We start from the raw sequence: 22168 nt of genomic DNA, 5'->3' as shown, positions 1-22168 counted from the left end.
GGGTTAACGCCCTGGCATGAAGCTCTGGCATCCTGGGCACCAGTTATAGTCCCGGCTGCTCCTCTTCCAATCCAGCTCTCTGCTATGGCCTGGGAAAGCAGTAGAAGATGGCCCAAGTCCTTGGGCCCCTGAGCCTATGTGGGAGACCCAGAAGAAGCTCCTGGTTCCTGGCTTCGGATCAGCGTGGCCATCTGGGGAGTGAACCATCAGACGGAAGACATCTCTCTCTCTGCTTCTCCTCTTTTTGTGTAACTCTGACTTTCAAATAAATAAATAAATAAATATTTAAAAAAAGAAAAGAATATAGTATTGTTAATATTAAGACATTGTTCAAGGACATTGTTGACTTCTCATTCCCCGGTGAATCCATTCTACATTTTTCAGTATCAGTGTTAACACTAATCAAAATATGACAGCTGCCAAGCTTGCTAACATAATCTGGTGTACTCTAACAGTGGTTTTATTCAATGACAAGGTATGTTCTTCATAATCAAGTAATCTACAAAACTTCATAACTTCTCAAACACTTTTATGACATTAATGCTATGTTTTCTACAAATAATGACCTTGTACCCTACTTAGGCCTTTCTTAAGGGTGAGCTTGGGGGAAAGCTTACTGGATTGCTGCAGTAGAAATTGATCTTTTCCTTTAGGTTGTATTGTCAGCTTGTTTAGACTCTATTGAAGTACCCGGCAACATCTCAATTCTCAGAGATAGCTGTACGCTCCAAACTTTCTTGAAAAAGAACTAACTCCATAACACAGAGACAAATTTTTGCTTATAATCAAGTGCCTACTTTGTGCCTGGCACAGTAAAACACAAAACATTTTCACTGAATGACTTACAGAGCATAGACTGTCCCAGAGACAGAATAGTGAGCCATGCTATGGTGCTGCACTTGCTGCATTCAAGGAGTGGCTACTTGTGAGTTTTGGGGAGTCTTTGCTTCATTTTGTTGAAATAATTTCTCTTGGTTTCCTCCATCTCAGAATTAGGATTGTACTGGGAAACTTTCATAAGCTGCACTGCTTGTTTTGGGCTTTAAAATGAGAGATTCAAGTAGGATATTGGTTACTGACACAGGTTAGTCTGACTGATACTCTGGTAGTGATGAGGGCTGGAGAATGCTTCAATAGTAGAGTAGATTCTTGGCTTGTGCCTCAATATCTAGCTTCAGTTCTACCTTCTGGTTTTAGTTGTTGCCTTGGTAAGGACTTGGTTGTAATCTACCTTGACATAGAATCTGGCACTTTATAGTTACTCAATAAATATTAAATGGATTTTTCTTTCCTTCTCTTCCACTCATTAATCTATAATATAGCATATGATTAGGGAAAAATATCCCCCCTAAACCTAAATGAAATCTTGAAACACAGTGAAAGAGTTGATGCCATAGCTCAGACTCTCCTCTGTATGTTCATGCGTGCTCTGCCTCTTATTTGCTTAAGGCCTCCTTCTCAAGGGCAGTGACCAGATTGCATTCAGTCTTCTGAATGGTGGCAGTTAAATTACACAGTGCAACCTGGCCTTCTCTTTCTTGGAATAGATTTAGATGGAGGCAAGCTCCCTATCTGATTTTCTTAAGGATGTATGGTAATCGCTAGTGTTTACTAATCAGTTGCCCTGCTCTATTATTTGGAGACTTTTTAAAAAAAGATTTATTTATTTATTTATTTGAAAGGCAGAGTTACAGAGAGGCAGAGGCAGAGAGGGAGAGAGACAGACAGAGAGGCAGGTCTTCTGGTTCACTGCCCTGCTGGTTCACTCCCCATATGGCTGCAGTGGCCGGAGCTGAGCCAATTCAGAGCCAGGAGCCAGGAACTTCTTTTGGGTCTTCCATGTGGGTGCAGGGTCCCAAGGACTTGAACCATCTTCTACTACTTTCACAGTCCATAGCAGAGAGCTGGATTGGAAGTGGAGTATCCAGGACTTGAATGGGCGCCCATATGGGATGCCAGCACTGCTGGTGGTGGCTTTACCTGCAAAGCCACAGCACTGGCCCTATTACAGACTTGAAGTGGGCAGAAAGTCAACACAAAATTTCTGACTTTTCTACATGGTCCACCACTTCTTCTGAGAGGGAAGATGGGAATATGATTGAAAGGGAGAGTGGGGAATAATAACAAGGTATAATATTGATTACATAATTGGTAAGTGATAAAATTAAAATTACAATTAAACTTTAGATGAAAACATGCTCTATGTTTATAATTTTATTTTACTTATATCTTATTTCTTTTAAAGATTTATTTACTTATTTGAAAGACAGAGTAACAGAAAGAGAGGGTGAAACAGAGAGATCTATCCATTGGTTTAATCCTGAAGTGGCTCCATTGGCTGGCGCTGGGCCAGGACAAAGCCAAGAGCCAGGAATTTCAATAGGGTGTCAAATGTAGGTGGCAGGGGTCCAGGCACTTTGAGTGTAATCAGCTGCTTTTCTGGGCACATTAGCAGGAAGCTGGGTTGGAAGTGGAGCATTTGGGAATCAAATTGGCATTCTGATACATGATAATGGTTTCTCAAGTAGTGGTTTAACCCACGGCACCACATTGCTGGATGCTTTAATTTATCTTAAATGTGGATAATTCTTTCATCTTCTAGTTTACTTTCTGAATGCCATAGCTGGGCAAGGTTGAAGTCAGGATCCTGGAACTCAGTTTGGACGACCCTTGTGAGTGACAGGGATGGAAGTATTTGAGTCATTACCTGCTGCCTCCAAAGGTGAGCATTAGCAGGAACCCAGAATCACAAGCAGTTTCAGGAGTAAAATGCAGGGATGCTGATATTGGATGTGGTCTCGCATGGCATCTTAACTACTGCTACAAAAGGTTACCTGGTTGCATTAATCCTAAAGCAGGGAAGAAAGTTTAAGTTACTTTACTCCCATGTAGTGAGTTTCTCATTCTGGTATTATGAAGATATTGGCTAGATAATTACTTTTGGGGTGAGATTTGAAATTTCATGTTCAGCCCTCCTTTCAAAGAATTCTGTATTTTCTTATTTATTTATAGGCAGAGTGGATAGTGAGAGAGAGAGAGAGAGAGAGACAGAGAGAAAGGTCTTCCTTTACTGTTGGTTCACCCTCCAATGGCCGCTTCGGCTGGCGCACCTGCACTGATCCAAAGCCACAAGCCAGGTGCTTCTCCCGGTCTCCCATGCGGGTGCAGGGCCAAGGACTTGGGCCATCCTCCACTGCACTCTCGGGCCACAGCAGAGAGCTGGCCTGGAAGAGGGGCAACCGGGACAGAATCCAGTGCCCCAACTGGGACTAGTACCCGGTGTGCCAGCGCCACAGGCAGAGGATTAGCCTATTGAGCCGCAGCGCTGGCCAGAATTCTGTATTTTCATGACAAGTTGAGCCTCTGACACCTCCAGGCGTCAATGATCCCTGCAGTGTAGGAAGGACTCGAGTGCTCCAGGTGGCATCATGGTGCTACCCATTGCGTGATGTGCTCATTGTCAATATTTTTGATGTGGAAGTTAGAATTTCAGAACCCACTATCTTCTCTGCATTAGTCTTTCCTTTTTCTGCTGAATGTCTTAAAGGATTGACTATTCTGGGCTCAGAAAAGGAACTTAGGAAAAATCAAAAAGTGCATGACTGCTTCCTCCCTTCCTTGGCAGGTACTGGTTGGCAAAGGTATAAGAGAGACCACTGGTTTGTAAGAAATAGTGAGTGGGAATGGCATCTTAGTGTCCTTTACAATTTAATCTTTAAAGTTCTCCCTACTAATATAGTTAATAAACACCAGGATGGAAATGCTGAAGGATTAGAAGTGATTGGACTTTGAGAATAGATGTAGTTTTTCAAAATATAGTTTCCCTGGTAATCTTGAAAAGATTTCAACATAGATGACACAAGAAAAAAAAACAGGTACTTTCACTCTCTAGGCAGTGGTTTAATAATGATTTTTGATCAAACAGCATAGGGTCTTCACCTCTCAGCTTTCAGTTCTATCTGGTCTGGTCCTGTGACACCCTTAGGGCAGCTCACAGGGATGACATCCCTGAGGGTGGGAGCCTTGAGGAAGTGAGAGGAATAGCCTATTCTGAGAATGAGGGTGGGAAAGGTCCTTTAAGGAATGCAACTCCATGGGGCAGGCAAAGTTACCTTCAGAAACAGTAATCTTCAATCACAAAGTCAAAAATGGATTTGGAATCACTGTTATCTATTTAAAGATAAACAAACAAAACACTTCAAAGAGCTAAGAATGATATGGAAGTTGTTAGTATATCCTAACATATACCATAAAAGGTATCCTTTCCAAGTGTACAGTTTAGTGGTTCTGGTATATTCATGAAGTTGTGCAACATAAACCACTATCTAATTTTAGGACATTTGCATCACCCCACAATTAGTATTCTCCCATGAGTAGCCACTCCCCAGTCCCTCTTCCCACAGCCCCTGGCAACTATGCATCTATTTCTGTATCTATGGTTTTGCCTATTTGGAGATTTCATATAAATACATGTATATACTATGTGGCATTTTTGTCTGGCTTCTTTCATTTAGCATAATGCTTTCAAGTTCATCCATATTATAGCATGTATGGTAACTTTTACCGTCCCATGGCTTAATAATGTTCTGCTGGTATGGATTTGCCACATTTTTCTTACCTACTTATCAAATGATATTTGGAGTACTTTACAATTTTTTAACTTATGAATAGTTCTGCTATAAATCTTTATGTAAAAATAGCTGTGTAGACATATGTTTTTAATTCTCTTGGTATGTACCCCTGGGCAAAATTACTGGATGATATGATAACTCTGTGTTTAAATTTTCAAGGGATTGCCAAACTGTTTCCAAAGTGGCTGTACCAATTTGTTGGAATGCATTTCCCCAGTTATATTGTACATACATATATTAAAATGTACATTGTGTGAATATGCACTCCCATGTTAACTGAAGCATTGCTTACAATAGCTTCACAATCTGTCAACTGAAGATATGGAAGCATTGTACATATCCATCAATGGGTAATGAAAATGCAGTAAGTATATAAAGGCATATTATTCTGCCTTAACAAAGAAAGCATTCTGCCATCTGTGACAACACATATGAACCTAGAGAACATTATGTTCAGTGAAGTAAGCAATCACAGAAAGACAAGCACTGTATTTCTCACTTACATGTGGAATTAAAAAAATTGAGTCTCAGGGTGGGCCTTTGTTGTAGTGGGTTATATACTGCTTGGGATGTCCACAATCCATATCAAAATGACTGAGTTCAAGCGCTGTCTCTGCACTCCATTCCAGCTTCTTGCTAATGTGCACCTTGGAGAGCAGGAGGTGATGGCACAAAGCGTTGATTCTCTGCCACTGACATAAGATGCTTGGATTGAGTTTGTTGCTCTTAGTTCTGGCCTGGCCCAGCTCTGTGTGTTTTGGGTCTTTGGGGGGTGGGCTAGCAGATGGGAGATCTCTATTTCTCTGCTTTTCAAATAAATAGAATAAATTTTTAATTAATTAATTAAATTTTTAGGAAGTTGGGCTGTTTTGTGGTTACCTTTAAAAATTATTGTAAATAAGTAAGTCAAACTCGAAGAAATAGATATTAGAAGGGTTGTGACCAGGGACTGTGAGGTAGGAGAAATGGGGAGCTGAAAAATGTCTTTTTAGGGGGCCAGCACTGTGGCGCAGTGGGTTAATGCCCTGGCCTGAAGCGCCAGCATCCCATATGGGCACTGGTTCGAGACCCAGCTGCTCCACTTCTGATCCAGCTCTCTGCTATGGCTTGGGAAAGCGGTAGAACATGGCCCAAGTCCTCGGGCCCCTGCACCCACATGGGAAACCCAGAAGAAGCTCTTGGTTTCGGATCAGCACAGCTCCAGTTGCTGTGGCCAATTGAGGAGTGAACCAGTGGATGGAAGACCTCTCTCTCTCTCTCTCTCTGCCTCTCCTCTCTCTGTGTAACTCTCACTTTCAAATAAATAAATAAATCTTAAAAAAAGAAAAATGTCTTTTTAATCTGCAGTGTAAATGGAGTTTATTCTTCCATGGAGACCATGTTGATTCTAGAGCTATGATTTTTTTAGGACACAACATTTTGAGTCTATTTGTAGTTATAATTTCCTATAATCCTGGTTATCTCTGACATTGAGAAAATGTCTCACTCCAGACAAGACCTTGGGCTACTGTAAACCACTTTGCCTTGATAGTATGTCCTGTACTCTTCAACTTGGAAGACACTAAACCCCTTTTATCAAATAACTAACCAATTTCAATGCAATAAGAATACATGATAACTGGGTATCTACTTTGTGCTACAAAGTATTTTTGCAGTGAGAATAAGAATAAATTTGACAAAAAAGTCACCATTTAATGGTTGCATAATTCTCTGCAAGGCATTAATTTGTGCTGCTGTGGGGATGCAAAACAATTATTTTTCTTTTTTTTTGACTGTCCTAAATGGTTTATTAGGCATGAATTTTACGAACATTATCTGTATTAGCAGTAACAGTGCAGCTGAAGGGTATTGTGCCTTCTCCAGGCTGCACAATGAGAACCCCTAAGTAGTGTGGTGGAACTTGTGGCCCTTTCTAAGACCACGACTTTTACATCTTGCAGATGTTAGCCCACACATTTCCCTGTGCTCGTGGACTGTTTGATGATGCACTGTATGTCAGGATTTCTTCTGATAGTTTTATGAAATGGATCAGTGAGATAACCTCAAAGAATTTGTATGTGGAATCTTCACCCATGCAGTAAGAACTCAGGACACTCAGAGCTCCACAGTAACACCCAGCTGGTTCCTTGGCAAGAGACTGAAGCCTTAGTGCAAACTTTAGCTGGTTCACTCCATGATGCAGAGGCTTGCCGTAGGTTATACCCTTAGGAACTGGGCACACATGAACCCTATACATGACATAACCTTCCGTGGCTTTGTATCCCAGTCTGTGCAGCTTGTTGGGCTGGGTGAGGGAGTCCACCCTGGGCAGGAGGAGAACTGGTAGCACTGCCAGCAGTTGACCCTCAGGAGAAAGTGTATCGCTTCCCGCTAGTTCTTTCTCCATAGCTCCTGGATATATATGTCTTGGCTTACCTGATGGCTGCCAGCAGGCAGAAAGGAACAATTATTTTTGCAAAGACAGAAGAGAGTGTAAAGAGAGATTTCTCACTTTGGGCACTATCACTGTTTTCAGCCTGGTAACTCGTTGTTGGTTGTGGCTGTTCTGTGCCTTGTAGGATGTTCAGCAGCCCTTCTGGTTTCTATCCACAATTTGTGACAAACAGAAGTGTCTCCAGACATTGTCAAATATTCCTCTGGGGGTAAAACTGCCCCAGTGGAGAATCACTAATCTCAAAAATGGACCTGCATAGGACTCAAGTTTCAGGACTTAATGCGACGTAACATAATCTTTCTGCTCCTTTAACAATGACAGTAATAATGGCTATCTTTTATGACTGTTGTGAGGACTAAATAAGATGATGCATATGGAACCACCTCACAAAGTGCCTAGCACACCTATGAAGTTGTTTTATATTTATTCAGTACTTTATATTGAGTATCTCCCAGGTCTTAGGGAATCTGTGATCTGTTGGTGAACAGTAATAAACAATACCACCAGTTCTGGGTTTTAGGATGTCCATTGCCCATTCATACCTCCAAATACTGTTCCTGCAGTGATCACATTGTCCTGCAAAGAGGAGCTATTTACTTGTTGTGACTCTCACTCTATTCTGAGTTGCTTTGAAACAAGAACAACTTTATTTTATACTTATATTCATACTCATATTCATATATATATAACGGAATATCTAACAAGTGCCAACAGAAAGCAGGTGCTTGGAACCTATTAGTTGAACTGAACAGTGAACAGTTATATGACTTTGCTTAGGGGCCTGTACTGTGGCTCAGTGGGTTAAAGCCCTGGCCTGCAGGGCCAGCATCCCTTATGGGTGTTGATTGAAGTCCTTATATTCATACTCATATTCATATATATATAACGGAATATCTAGCAAGTGCCAACAGAAAGCAGATGCTTGGAACCTATTAGTTGAACTGAACAGTGAACAGTTATATGACTTTGCTTAGGGGCCTGTACTGTGGCTCAGTGGGTTAAAGCCCTGGCCTGCAGGGCCAGCATCCCTTATGGGTGTTGATTGAAGTCCCAGCTGCTGCATTTCCAATCCAGCTACCTGCTAATAAGCCTGGGAAAGCAGTGGTGGATAGTCCAAGCCCTTGCATCCCTGCACCCAAGTGGGAGACCTAGAAGAAGCTCCTGGTTCCTGGTTTTGGATAAGCTCAGCTCTGGATCAACTCAGCTCCGCCATTAAGGCAATTTGGGGAGGGAATGAATGAGAAGATGGAAGACCCCCCTCCATCCCCTCCCGTCACTGTCCATACATTTCTCCATAACCCTGTCTTTCAAAAAGTAAAATTAATGTAAAAAATAAATTTGCTTAAATGTTTTCCCAATAAATGTTGGTTGAAGTACAGAACACTCTGCTTTTTGTGTGTGCATGAATTGTTGGCCCTGGCTCTGCATTCACTTCTCTCCCATAGTGGTTTGCATGTCTTGGAGAAGGTGGCCCTGTTTTTGTTTTGTTTGTTAATTTTTTTTCCCATCAAAGTTCCCCACTTTCCTTAAACTTGGATTTTAAAAAAGCAAACTAGAAGATGGCAGAATAAATAAATATGTGGGATTTTATTGAGTATTGTTGGATGAGGAAATGGCTGGAATCCTGGGAGATTATGTAATTGGTTACCTGTTCACTCATTTGTTCATTTGAAACATTTATTGCATGTATACTGCATGCTCTGGGTCCATTTCTGCCTTTCTGCCCTATAGCCACTTGGACCAGTTCCCTGATTGCTCCATATTCTCTCTCACATCAGGACTTTTCCTTGGTTCAGTTCAGTCATTTATGACTCAGATCTAAGTTCAAATTTAGCTCTTTCTGCTAACATTCCCACTTCCACTCCATCCAAGATTAACACGGATCCCATAGAACTGAGCACTCAATGTCTCTGAACTATTTTTTGGGTTGGTACCCCATGATCCCACTGAGTGGTAAGCCCTACCAAGGTGGCAGTGGTGTCCATTATCACTGTTGTTTCCCCACTTCACGAAGTGCCTAGCACACTTATGAGGTTGCTTTACACTTATTCAGTGTTGTGTGTTGGGTATCTCCCAGGTTCTAGGGAATCTGCGAGGTGCTGGTAAACAGTGATGAACCAAACCAACATGATTCTGGCTCTTATAACTCCCATTGTTCATCCATCCCCCAAAGCTGCTATTCCTGCAGTGATCACATTGTTCAGCAATATGAGCTATTTACCTTTTGTAACCCTCACTCTATTCTGAGTTGCATCAAGCTCATAAGTTATTTGATAAACATTTTGAGACTGTCAACTGAAAAAGTGAATGAATGGACACATGCTGGACATTGTTCAGATTTCCTCTGACTTCTCTTCAGTGTTCTGAAAAGATACTGGGCTCAGGGTGTCTATTATCTGTCTCAGGAGTGATGATCACTTGCTGGGCAGATTGTCTGAGGTGTCCTGGGCACGGGTGTAAGGGGAAGATAGAGCAGAGACAGGATGGATAGAAGGACCCAGGCTTCTGCTAACGTTGGGTCTTAAATCATCTTAGGACAGAGGTCCTATCTTTGCCATCAGTCACTTCAGTGACATTGGCTATGGAATAAAATCATTTCTGTGACCCCTACCTGACACATGCACTACTTTTTTTCTTTACATTTGAAGCTAAAATCTTTCTTCACCCACTTTTGGCTTTTGGCCCTAGGAGGCAGTGATATTTAACTCTTGAAAGCCTTTTTATATTCAAAAAAACTTTTCCTGGTCTGGTCAGGGGTAAGTTACCTTTTGTGTTTGTTCTGCTATAAAAAGAAGCATGATGAGTGGCCAAATGTGTTTTTAACATACACAGAATATATTTTCTAAGGTTATAACAGTTTTTAAATAAGCATGTTTATTAAACCATTCTTGGACTGAAAGCACTGGCAATTTTGTAAAGGAAAATCAATGAGAGCAAACAACCTTCATCTCTGCTGGCAGTGTGCACAGTGCAATATTAACCACTCATCTCCTAGAAAACTTTCCTCGCTCTGCCCTGGCTGAGTGTACTGGTGATTGGTGGCAGTGACACTGTTGGGTTTGCAGAGGCGAGAAACCTTCCTTATTTCTCAGGTGAATGTGAAGCAAAGCCTTATTCACATTGTTTCCATTACCTATTGACTCTGAAAATACATCTTGTTGCACCAGACTGGAGGCCGATGGTATAACGTGATGTAGCACACTGCAAAGCTAACAACTGAAACTCTAGCAAGAATATGTATTTGTTATTTTGGAAAGCTACTCCTTTTTCTCCTGTGGTTGGGGCTGGAAAGAAAGACTGATGGCCAGCCTAGAGTGGGCAGGGTGGGGAGAGAGAAGTGAGATGAAGAGAGGGGTGATGTTTGTATGCACGACTCCACCCACTTCCTTGATAGTTGCTGCAATGCAGATGTAGGGCTGTCCATCCCAAGTCCTTCGGGGAAGCTTGTGCATCAGCAAGGTGAAGACAGCTCTAAGTGAATCTCCAGCAACCAAGTTAATTGTGAAGCCTGAAAAGGCCACTTTTAGCATTCTACATTAGAGGTATCATCTGTGGGTGGCATTTTTCATTTATCTGTTTACAGCAACCTGGTAGTAGACTTGTTTTGTTGTTAACAACACTTGTTTGTACAGTGTTCTCAATAATTAAACCAAAATGTCATTGCGTCCATATGCCTTTCCTCATCCTATTTCCTTGTTGAAAGGTTTATCCCTTAGGAAGTACCCAAGTCTTTTAGCTTTTACCTTGGGAAAAAAACACAACAAAACAAAAACTGACTTGTTTTGTCAAGTGCTTTATTTCAACGTAAGCTGAGAAGAGTTTATATTATTTCTACACAACCATGTCACAGAAGTAATGAGGTGACTAAAATATTCTTAATGAGTTTCCAATTGTTTGACTTGATGTAGCAATACATATTTATGATTTTAATTGTTGTTTTGGCCTCAGAAAATTTCTGTTTTTTTTTTTTTTAAAGATCAGCAGGGTTTATGAGAGAGATGATATGTTACTTCTTGATTCTTCCATTAGAGTAATAGAATAATATTCTGGATGGAAAAATGATTGAACAAATTTATTTAAATATGTTATAGACTTTAAAATATTTTAATGCTAGAATCTCTTTTTTGTTGGTTTTTTAAGTAATCTTTAAGCCCAAGGGTCTGTTGAGCACAGCATAATCCACATAGCTTTCAGAGGCGATTAATTCTTACAATGTGGAAGAGTCTTATTTATCTCAACCGCCTTTCTTTACATTGTTCTCATTTCAGAAGAAGGCAGCCCCAAGCTAATCCTACAATCTCTGCTTGGGCACTTCTTGTACCCCAAGATCTGATTTCCTCTGTTGTTCCCTTGCTCTGTTTCCTCAATGTCTGCTATTCCTCCTCTCTCAGACTAAAATATTCCTACTCCTCCACAAGTATAAGGTAAAAATCATGAGGAAAATTCTCCCTTGACCCTGACTACCAATTCTCTATTTCTTGCTTCCTCTCTTTCCCTTCACTTCTAAGTTATCATCTCTTTCTCATTTATTCCCCGACCTGTAATAATTTGCCTTTCATTAAAATTCTCCATGGAAAAGCCTTTTTCTAGACCACCAGTGGTTTCCAATTTGCTCCATCCCATTTGCTGCCTCCAGTGGAGAGTTGGTTCTTATGTCACTGCTTTCTGTGACAATAAGCCCTGACCAAATCCTGAACTCAGGTCTATAAAACCATAACTGACTTGTTATCGTTTTCTTTTTGGGACTTTCTTCCCTTTATTATTTTAAATATTGGTGTCCTCACAATTCTGTTTTGTGACTTCTCTTTCTTCCATTCTCTATTTGTTCTTTAAGTAATTTAACTACAGGAAGAATTATGCTTGGTCATGATAGCATGAGTGGGAGCCAGCACATTTGAAAGAAAGAAAATAACATTTGATGTCAATTCTATTTGTCTTTGACTTCAAGCTCTATCACATAACTACACTAGTAGCAAACTATCAGCTAGAGCGAACCTTACTCTACTCTCATAACCCCCAGTGCATTTAGACCCATTTTCTGAATTAACATAGGAGCCTATGCTTTTCTGCATTACACACAGCCTTCACAATGGAGTTTGAAGCACATTGTCTTATTGATCCCCTGATCCCCTCCCCCGCCATTCACTAGGCACATGCTGGCATTTATTACATATTTAATAAATATTGGTTGAACTAAGCTAAACAATTGAACCAGCTTAGACATTGAATGATAATAACCTCAAAGCCTTATGTGGCATCTCTTGATGACTTCTGAACATGAACGCTTTGAATTGTAGATTTATGAAGATCTCCACATCAAATTTTCCTCATTTTATGTATCATGTGTATTTTGAAAATTAAGGAGGAGGCCTTTGAAAATCCTGATCTTTTCCTTTTTGAGTTGATAGCCAGGGCATCAAAGCCATAAGTACATATTTAACCAGTGCAAAACTTGTGAAGTTCTAGAACAAAATCCCTAGAATCCCCCACATCATTTAATTGGTATACAAGGCGTGTCCTCTCTATAAAGTATTTTTTTTATATTTCAAAAAGTGATTTTCCTCTTATTTCAAACATAGTAAATAATATATTACTGTTAGAAATCACGTAAATTTATAGAGAAATGAAAAAATTGGTCATAATTCTACCACTAAAGATAAATACTGTTAAAATTTTGTGCATGATCTGCCAGGGTTTTTCATAATTCTTCTTTATAAATATCACAACTTAAGTGCTATTTTGATATCTAGTTTTCTTTCAACAATATAAGAACATTTTTCTATGTCAATAAAGATTTTCATCTCATGATATATTTTTTAAAAGATTTATTTTTATTTATTTGAAAGACATAGTTATAGAGATAGGTAGAACCAAAGAGGGAGAGAGGTATTCCATCCAGTGGTTCACTCCCCAATTGGCTGCAACTGCCAGAGCTGTGCCAATCTGAAGCCAGGAGCCAGGAGCTTCTTCCAGGTCTTCCACATGGGTTATCGGGGTCCAAGGACTTGGGCCATCTTCTACTGCTTTTCCAGGCCATAGCGGAGAGCTGGATAGGAAGTGGAGCAGCAGGGTCTGGAACTGGCACCCATATGGGATGCCAGCTTTACCTGCTATGTCACAGTGCTGGCCCCAATCTCAAGATATTTTAAGTTTCTACTTGGCGTTTTACTGAGTGAATGTAATCTTTTGATAATTATTGAAGTCATTTCCAAAACTTGTAATAAAATGCTTAATGGACATATTTTTGCAATATTACCTCTTTAGATACTGCTTGTGTGATCAGGTAATGATAAACATACGTAAACATAGAGTTTAACTATGCAAATTCATTTAACTGTTTATATGGAAGTGTTTCTTGGAATGTGGTCAAAAAAGAGACCCAGTCATTCACGTCTTATAACTCTGCAGCTGGAAAATAATACTTTTTTAAATGATAGATTAAAAGATATTTTTTATGAGGAATGGTTTCATACGACTAAGGAAGCTTGAAGTCCCATGATCTGCAGTCAGAAATATGAGGACCCAGGAAAGCCAGTGTCGTAAATCCAGTCTGAGTCCTATCCACAAAAGGAAGGCAGTTTACCATGTCCACGGATTCAATTGCTTATCTCATCTGGAAACAACACATTGATAGAACTGCCCAGAAATAATTTTCAATCTGTTGTCCCATAGCTCAGTCAACTTGACAAATAAAGTTAACAATTATAAGAGAATTGCACAGAGCAGTGAAAATTACTACAAATAGTTTATTCATAAAGAAGAATATCAATGAAACTATTTCAGGTTGAGATAAACCAGAGTTTCCAATGGAGATAGGATTTGAAACATTTTTGAAGGATTGGAATGTGGGAATAAGAAGGCAATTCAATGGATGCAAATATTCATTCATTCACCCATTCATATATTTGGATTACCTGTTTCATCAGAGAGTCCTTTCCCTATGGAAGTTCATCTATGAAAATAATACTTTTTGTAGATTTCTGATGTTTATTCTGCAAGTGATTCATTTTTGTGGGAATGGTGTGTGATTTAACTCTATGTTCTTGAATATTTACCTGGTAAAATGGAACTAAACTTGCTTCCATCCTTGCTAGTGGAGATAGGAGAATTTATGCAACTACAGAAAGAATGATGCTGCACATAGCTTGATTTAGTCTATTATTTTTCACTTTTCCTCATTGTTCTTGCTTAATGCCATTTGTCTGATATTATTAGCCCCCCTACACACATATCTTCTTATCATGAATGATTATTCCCAAGTACAGTTTCCTTTTCATGTGTACTGCATAGATTTCTTTTTTTTTTTCATAAGGCAGTGTTTTGTGCTACACAAGAACACATAATAAATATATTTCTAAATTACATTTCAAAATGAACTATTGTTTCAAAGTGAGCCTTAAAATATGGGAAGTCTCTGAAGTGGAGGAAAAGATGAAATGGATGGATTAAATGAGATGTGGCCACCACAGGGGACATTCTACTTCATAGAAGTCCCAGAAATCTCAATGAAATCACTACATAATTTACGCCTATTCATAAATAATCCATTGCAACCTTTTTCTTTAAGAAGCCAGTTTTCAAGTGCATAAACTAAGCAATCCTTGTGACCCACCTTCAGCATGAGATGGGGGAAATACCTTTCAAGTTTAAAAAATGACTTCATGGCTTGTGGTTAATGGAATATTTGCTTGTTTCTTTATGGAGGCCAAAGGGACATTAGAAAATGCACCCTCTTTGATCATTTATTAATGTACCATGCTCTGTGCCTGTTAAAATAATTTTAGCATTCAGAAATTGGCTTATGAGTATGGGAGAAGCTTGAGAAGATGGCTGAACTGTATTTTGAAAGTGCTTTAACCATCTTGACTGAACTGTGTTACATAATCCTTTCCCTTGCTATAATTAGACACAGGTATCACTATCACAACTCCATTTTTATTAGTGAAAAAAAGTAGCAGAGGAGATAAAGGGGCAGCGTTTTATACCCTGAATGATTTAGAGTATGCACAAGAAGAGAGAACTCTAGATTTTGATCCAGAATTCTAGCCACCCCACTCTCCTACATTCCAAGTCTCCTAAGTAACTTACAGCACTAAAGAACTAAAGATTTCCTTTCACTGATGGATGAGGGTCTTGCCTTAGCTGGGATGGGAGCCTCACATATGCCTCAGACCTGGGGATTAGCCCTGTGGTGACCAGACATGATGGTCCCTATCTTCCCGGAGAGTTAATCCACAGGTGAAGAGATCATCCATCATCAGAGAAAACACAGTTCAGTCCGGTCTTCTAACATGCAGTATCCCATATGTGCACATCTGGAAATCTTATCTAGGCCTGCATAATGACCAGTGTTTAAGCGTAATCTGTGTGTAAGTGAATTCAGCTGAGAGGGAGTTTGTCTTTCAGCAGTTGCCGTCTGAAACCTTGGCATTACTGACCTCTCTTCTGTTAAGTTTTATTGTCTGCTCAAGAAAATTAACAGGGGACAGAAAAAGGGCTCTAAACCAATGGCTTTATAAAGAATATGGCCGTGCTTCTCGCCATCCAGTTGTACAGACTGCATAGCGCCACTGGCTGCCTCAGGAACTTTCAGTGCTGTGAGCCAGCTCCTGCAGCCTTTCAGATAAAGTCATCTTCTGCTTTAAGAAACATATGTTTGAGGCCGGCGCTGTGGCTTAACAGACTGAGCTGAGTGCTGTGACACCAGCATCCCATATGAGTGCTGCTTTGAATCTGGCTTCTCCACCTCTGACCCAGCTCCCTGCTAATGTGCTTGGGAAAGCAGCAGAAGGCTCCAAGTCCCTGCATCCATGTGGGATAGCTGGAAGAAGCTCTTGGCTCCTGGCTTTGGTCTGGCCCAGCGCTAGCCATTGGGACCATTTGGATAGTGAAACAGTGGATGGAAGCTCTCTTTCTCTTTGTCTGTCTTTCTCTCTCAGTTTTCCTATATATAAAATGAAGTTATTAGCAGTTCAGGAATAATCAGGTGCTGTGAAAATTAAATATGGGTCTTACGAAGTTCTTAGCATAGTGTATGACACATAGTTAAATACTATAAGGCAATAAATAATACAGGTTACCTGTATGTTGAGATTATCAGCATTTTAGTTTAAATAGTTTATCTAATACTACTTTTACATTTTAATCTTAGTATTAAATGAGAACCACTCCTCGGAATCAATGTAATCTAAATCTACCCTTAGAATTAGGATTCACAATGATATATATGATTTTAATATTTATGTCCCTGGCTATTGTGATTCTTTCTATTGGCAATAACCTGAACATATCCAAGGAAGCCCAACTTGTGACAACCCAGACTGAAGATGAAAAATCAAAGGAAGCAAAAAGAGGAAATGAATGGCTCTTTGCTACATATGGAAACCTGATTGTTGTTTGGAAATATGCTTTTCCAGATGAGGAAGTTGAATTCTAATGAGAACCTCATTCCATTCCCTGTGGGAAGAGGGTTGACAGGGCCATCCTTGTGTGGAACAACAAAGGAAGCAGGGTGAAGATCCCAGTAATGTCATCACTATCAATTAGGCCTACACAGGTCCCTGGGGATGTGTGTGCTGCTTCTAGCCTCTAAGCCTGTCACATGAAATCCACGTGTCAGAGCCAGCAGGGACCTGAGCAGACACCTTGTCAAACCTTCTCATTTGCAGAGTGGTGAAGAGAGTTGCCATGTATGCAGCCATAAGTGGAGTAATCACTGCTTAAACTTTGTCTCACAGCTCCTACTTGGGTGCTCTTTTCATTCTGCAGTTGACTATCTGCTCTGGACAGTTTTGAAGAAGTTACCTAATGGAAGGAGCACAATCAATAAAGAAAAAAAGACAGTATGGGAGGCTGGGAAAATTCCTTAACTTCTCTGAATTGTAGTGGCCTCAACTGCAGTGGATCCAAATTATTAAATTAGGTGTCTGTAGTATCAACTAAATAGCATTAAAAGTTAACAAGTACTGAGCATGTACCACAGAGTGGATGTTACTCTAATGCCTGTCTTATATATATCTCATTTAGTCTTCACAACAATCCCATGAAGTAAACCCTGTCCCTATTCTCACATTACACCAATAAGTATGGTGACCAAAGCTTAAAGAAGAAAGATAAATTGCCCAGAAAAATGCAGTTAGTTGGTAGGTGAGTGAGATTTCCAAAATCCACATTCCCAATTATCAGGAAACTCTGCCTTCTTGATAGTGTGCTCTCTACATGGATGCTGTGGCTACTGTGACCAATTTCACATACAGATCATTGAAAATCTTAATGATAATGGTATTTGCTTTGTGGTAAGGGCTTTTTCTGACAGTATTTTTGATGTAGTCAGGACAAGATGAGCAAGGTCTCTAATAGATTATCAGAAAAGTTTCCTTAAATGTTATGACTTGATTATTAGTTCTGGATTTAGCAATAATGACAAAACTGATTCTCAGCAAATAGGGAGCAGAAAACCCCCAAATTAAGGAACATCTCAGCAATGATGTTTCCCTCTTTTTGAAGGGAGAGAAATGAAAGATTCTAATGTCTGTGAGGTTTTTATTAGGAACGAAGTACTTTTGATTTTGATTTCATAGTTCTATCCAGTTAAGTCTTACCATAACCCACAAAGGTATTGCCATGATTCATGTTGATGAATGAGTTCACTTAAATCCAGAGAAGTGAAATAACCTGTCCGTGGTCAAATGGCAAAGCTGCTATCAGAGGTAGAATTTGAACCCAAGTTGTAAGTCATCAAAGCCCAGGTTCTTTCCACTTCATACTACCTCCCAGATATGCTCGCTTTTATCTTTTAACCTCCTATGACCACAGTGAAGCTAATGCAAAAACTCCTGTAATGCACACGAATGGCTTTTCTGACGCTGAAGCACCCTACCTGTTTCATTCCCCTTACCTCTCTCTCTGTACTCATTCACACAGGGAAGGTCATTTGAAGAGTTCTTATTTGCTTCTTCCCAGTGGTAATTAGTATATGTACTGCCGAATCGAGCACTCCTAGTGGTAATTAGATTGATTCCCAGGAACAGACAGGGCTGAAGATTCTGAGAGATTGCACCATTATTTATTTACCTATGCTGATTTGTAGACTAGACATGCCTTGAGAGAAAGCTCTGTCTCCTTATAAAAAAATACAGAAGAGCTTTCCGAGAATTCTTACAACTGCTGGGCATTTAAGTTCTAAGGTAAGAATCAAGGGTGCCCTTTAAGCAGGTGCTACAGCTGAGCAATAGAGAAATTACAAGAAGATGCAGATGAGAGTGGATGTCTGTAAGGAAGTAAATTGGAGCTTGTGCATCAGAGCCAAAGGCTTTCTCACAAGCCCAATCACTGATCTTGGGTCACTGGACTAAGAAAGAAAAACATGGCTTGCAATTTGTATTGAGGTAGATGTTTTCTGTGTGCTTCTTTCTATCACTTATGTAATAATTCATTCTTTCTTTCAACAAATATCAAGACTCTATTGTGTGAAATCATTGTCAGTTGCCAAGCTTTTGCCAAGGAACCAGACATGGAGCCAGTGCTTATATTTGGGCTAACAGTAAAGATGCACTATTTAATCTATTATGACTGTTGTAATAGACAATATAGTATATAACTGTTATTGCCATTTTTTGCCCTTTTGCATATCAGAACTTTTCTTTCATTTTTAAAAAAGATTTATTTTATTTATTTTACAGGCAGAGTTACAGAGAGAGGTAGAGACAGAGAGAGAGGTCTTCCATCTGATGGTTCACTACCCAGATGGCCACAGTGGCTGGAGCTACATTGATCCGAAGCCAGGAGCCAGGAGCTTTTTCTGGGTCTCCCATGCGGGTGCAGGTGCCCAAGGACTTGGGCCATCTTCTACTGCTTTCCCAGGCCACGGCAGAGAGCTGGATTGGAAGAGGAGCAGCCGGGACTAGAACCGGCACCCATATGGGATGCCGGTGCTTCAGGCCAGGGCATTAACCTGCTGCACCACAGCACGGGCCCCTCAGACCTTTTCTTGTATGTTGCAACATTCTGGGCAAGAAAGGATGGCAAATTAGGAAACATGGTCCATGCATCATCAGCCATCTATTTATGTATATTGAGTGGTGCCAGGATCCTGCTTTTTTTTTTTTTTTTTTTTTTTTTTTTTTTTTTTTTTGAGCCAAGTGGGTTACTTGGCTGTTTTCTTTGCAGCCAATTTGACCCATGTACCATGTGCATTCTCTGAAACAGAAGTAAGGGCTCCCCTCCCGACAAGATTCAGATCAAGCCTGACTTCCCCACCCATATTGGAAGGTATGAGGAGCAGCAGAAGGAACCAAGCTTTGGAAACAAACCTATCTGGGCATGCATCACAGGACTGCCATATAGAAATAGCAGGAGAAGCGAGACAATTGTTAGGCACAGGGCCTGGATCACTTTACCCATAGAAGGATAATAATGTCTTGCCTCTTAGGCCTGCTAGAAAAATTAATGAAATGATGCATATGATGCTCCAGGTAGTCAATAAATGTTGGTTCCTCATATTTCAATGCATCTGTTCTTTTGCTACCCAGGAAAGTGTGTTTGGAAATATGTAACTCATGGTACAAAATCGCCCTGAACTGAGTGCAGCTTACTCTCGAGCTTCATGTGTAGACAATGAGTACTTATTCCAGCCCCAATGTAGTATACAAGTGTAATGATGTCCACTAACTTAGCAATGCCTGCTGACTGGAGTCATGGATAATTTGCTCCTGTAACTCTTGAGTGTAACTTAGTTCCAGGCTGTCATGTTGTAAGCACTTAATAAATGCTTGCTGAATTAAAAGATGTTTCAATCATAGATCACTATGCCTGTAAATCAAGCATTTCAATGACTTTATCTTTATGACAATATTTGGATCTTTTATTCATCTGGTTAGATCCTATCCCTCAAGTCTCCTTTGTTTCCAGAGTTTGTATATTTAAAAGAAGCAATAATTTAGAAAGATTTTGTATCAGGAGTGCCACTTAAAGCCACTTGCCTATCTTGGGTTATGGCCATTTGATTATATAGCTAAAAATGATACTATGAAATCTTACAGCTTGCTGGGAAAACCCATAAGGCTAATACTTGATTATAAAATCAAGTTTTCCACAATTGGAACAGAGCTTATGTCAGCAGAGTTTCTGTAATGAGAAGGTAATTTTAACTGAAATGTCTGTGTTATTTTGTTTACTCAAGCTCTAAGTGTGTGACTATTTCTCCATGCTTCATTCAGTCACATTACACCCTTACTGTAAAGCATTTTATTGGAACACAGCATTTTTTATTTAGAGAATTCCATGTGCTAGGAAATAAACCTTGTTCCATCACTCCTGTTTTAGGGATAATAAAACAGAGTCTGGGATTGAAATAAATAAAGGTTAAAAGAAAGCCTGTGAGTCAAAAATAACAACATTTAGGGTTGACTAGGAGAAAGGCCAGTGTAAATTAGTGAAAGGTCTGAATGTATATTACAAAAGTGTAATATTTTTACAATGAGATAAAATTATAGACAGTGGATGAGCATAGTGGCTTAGTGTTAAGCTGCTACTTGGGATGCCCACATTCTGTATCAGAGTGCTTTGGATCAAGTCCTGCCTCTGCATCAAATCTAGATTCCTGCTAATGTGCACCCTGGGAGGCAGTAGTTAATGGATTAGGTATTTGGGTCCCCAGTATCCACATGAGAATTCTAAAGGGAGTTCTAGTCCTCTGGATTTAGCCTAGCCTAACCAGAGCTATTGCAAATATTGCTAGTTGGGGAGTGAATCAGCAGATGAATGACACCTCTCTCACTCTCACTCTCGTTCTCTCTCTCTCTTTCACCCTTTCAAATACATAAAACTTTACAAAATGAAGTGCCATTTTAAAGAATTACTCAGGAAGACATTTCCTTGGTATGGTATAGGTTAGCAACTACATATTAACCTGGAAGAGGCATTTAAAATTAGTTTGTTTTTATACAATGTTGATTCTATAAAAGGAGCAGTCATTAAAATCATAAACACATAGATAAACTAAACCACTAAGGCTTTGCTCCACATTACAGAAACTGGGACTAGGAGAAAAATAGTTTGTTAGTGACTATAACATATATTGAGATAATAATAGAAGAGTATTGTGATAGCTGTTTTTATATGAATGTGTTGGAAAAATTTCATGCATTAGAAAATGAATCTCCACTTACAAAGATTCAGGAGGTAGGGATAATAAGCAATGATTACGCCATGAGAGTTCTGCCTTAAGGAATGGCTTAGTGTTATTAGTATTGGCGAGCTTCAGTTGTCTCAAGCATGGGTTGTTTTAATAGTGAGTTCAGCCTCTTTTTGCTGTCTTTCTTTGACCCTCTCTTTCCCTTCTGGCCTCCACCATGGGATGACACAGCTTGAAGGCTTCCACCAGATGCTGGTGTCATGCTCTTGGACTTCTCAGCCTCCAAAATTGTGAGCCAAATGAGTTTGATTTATCTAGTCTTAAGTATTCTATTGTAGCAGTACAAAATGGCCTAAGACAGACACACTGTTTTGCTTTTGTTCAGCCTTGCTTCCTTGATATGAAGCGCCTAAGGTTAGTCCATGCAAAAAGAAATTGAAGCCTGTTGAAATAACTCTATTTCTCAGGACTTCGGTCTAGCAAGTTATACTGGCCCACTAGCTAATCCAAAGGGCTATTTCCCCCTTGAACTATTTAGGATAAAATCTTCCAGAAGGAAAGAGATGCAAGATCAGCATTTCCAACTTTTCCCAAACTCAAACCAGAGCTTATTCTCTTTCCTGTTAGTGGGAGGAAAGGCCAGCCAGAACAAATTTGCCAGGAACAGGAAGTGGTAGTAGAGACAGAAAAAGACAGATGGTTTCACCAGTGACCAGAGCTAGTCTAGTCTAGCTCCTTCACCTCCTTTTGCCAAGGAATTCAGAAAAATGTGGAAAGGTGGTGGTAGTGGTAGTGGTAGGGTGGGGAGACAGAGAGAGAGTGAGAGAGACAGAGAATAAGAGCAAAACCAAGCAAACCCTGAGTTTTTTCCTACATAGATGCCAGGTAAAAATTAAAGAGAACCAGATCAAGCCAGACATAATGGCCTTTAAATTTTACTGGGTGACTCCACTTGATGGCTAAGTGACT

The 22168-nt window shown here is 39.9% G+C and overlaps 1 pseudogene; it reads right to left on the bottom strand.

The window, feature by feature from the left end:
- Positions 1-6451: 6451 nt before the first annotated feature.
- The window catches only part of LOC149128491 (large ribosomal subunit protein eL15 pseudogene), a 58346-nt pseudogene continuing 42629 nt past the window's right edge, over positions 6452-22168 (bottom strand).

Source organism: Oryctolagus cuniculus, chromosome 1 (assembly GCF_051225735.1).
Source record: "Oryctolagus cuniculus isolate XC-2025 breed Fujian yellow rabbit chromosome 1, ASM5122573v1, whole genome shotgun sequence".
Classification (NCBI taxonomy): Eukaryota; Metazoa; Chordata; class Mammalia; order Lagomorpha; family Leporidae; genus Oryctolagus; species Oryctolagus cuniculus.
This window is presented reverse-complemented; position numbering and strand designations above follow the sequence as displayed.